The sequence below is a fragment of the Penaeus monodon genome, chromosome 15 (assembly GCF_015228065.2).
Source record: "Penaeus monodon isolate SGIC_2016 chromosome 15, NSTDA_Pmon_1, whole genome shotgun sequence".
NCBI lineage: Eukaryota > Metazoa > Arthropoda > Malacostraca > Decapoda > Penaeidae > Penaeus > Penaeus monodon.
The window spans coordinates 40,395,204-40,396,131 of NC_051400.1; the positions used below are offsets into that span (position 1 = coordinate 40,395,204).

Genomic DNA, 928 nt, shown 5'->3' on the forward strand with positions numbered 1-928 from the left:
TTCTTGCATAGGATATATCTTTATCTCTGTTTATATCCCAGTCTCTGAATATTTCTATATCTCTGTCTCTAAGAATTCTATTTCTTGGGTGCATGTTGTTATCATGGGGATCAGATATAAACGTTTGTAAGTAATATGATACTCAATTAGAAAAAAAAATGTGGTTGACAAAACAAGAGTTGGATTGTCATAACAGGGGGACACATGCATTAGGGGAATCCAGAGACAACGGAACATGCAGTGATGGAAAGACCATAGTGTTATGTGGGTTGGCGACTCGGGGGGAGGTTGGAGAGAGATCGCACTGGGTCCTCCTCTCCCTCCTCTTTTCCATGTACATTTGTATATGCAATGTGCATTCTGTATGTATTTTTATATACATTTTTCCCCAGCTGATATGGGATACAAAACACAATATCAGTCACTCATAACCTTGATAAGATTGGGAATTGGCAAACACACATATCTTCCAATGTGGTTAAACTATCAAAGAACCGATTACATTCATATTCACATTTCTCCAGCCTTAATATCTAGAGATACTTCAGACCGCCAAAAAAAAAACAAAATACAAACTTACCAAAGGATTTCTGTTAGTGAATGCAGATGCACCTTCACCCAACCGAGACACAGCTTCGACTAAACTTGCGAATAAAGTCACATTGTCATTTATTCACACGCACACAATCACCTGCAAACTAACATCTAATCCGTAATTGAAAGGAGGAAGTAAAATGAAGACAATGAGGAAAGGAAATACGCACAGGTGCAAACGCAGCTCAGGAAAGTAGACGGGGAAACAAGAGAAAAGACGAGATGGGGGGAAACCACTGAAGATGACGAAAGTGTAGATGGAGGGAGGTTTTATTCGCAGGGCGAGGAGAGAGGCGTGGGGGTGAATAGGGCCTGGGGATAGTAAGCAGGACGC

General features: G+C 40.8%; 1 protein-coding gene across 4 annotated transcripts in view; it reads right to left on the bottom strand.

The window, feature by feature from the left end:
• LOC119582042 (organic cation transporter protein-like) overlaps nucleotides 1-852 on the bottom strand; it is a 12,568-nt gene extending 11,716 nt beyond the window's left edge. For 2 of the 4 annotated variants that reach the window (XM_037930284.1, XM_037930281.1), the window contains exon 1: nucleotides 581-757. The gene's annotated coding sequence lies outside the window, so the exon portion shown is untranslated. The other 2 variants (XM_037930283.1, XM_037930285.1) reach the window with 2 other exon arrangements.
• Between the last annotated feature and the right edge of the window lie 76 nt (nucleotides 853-928).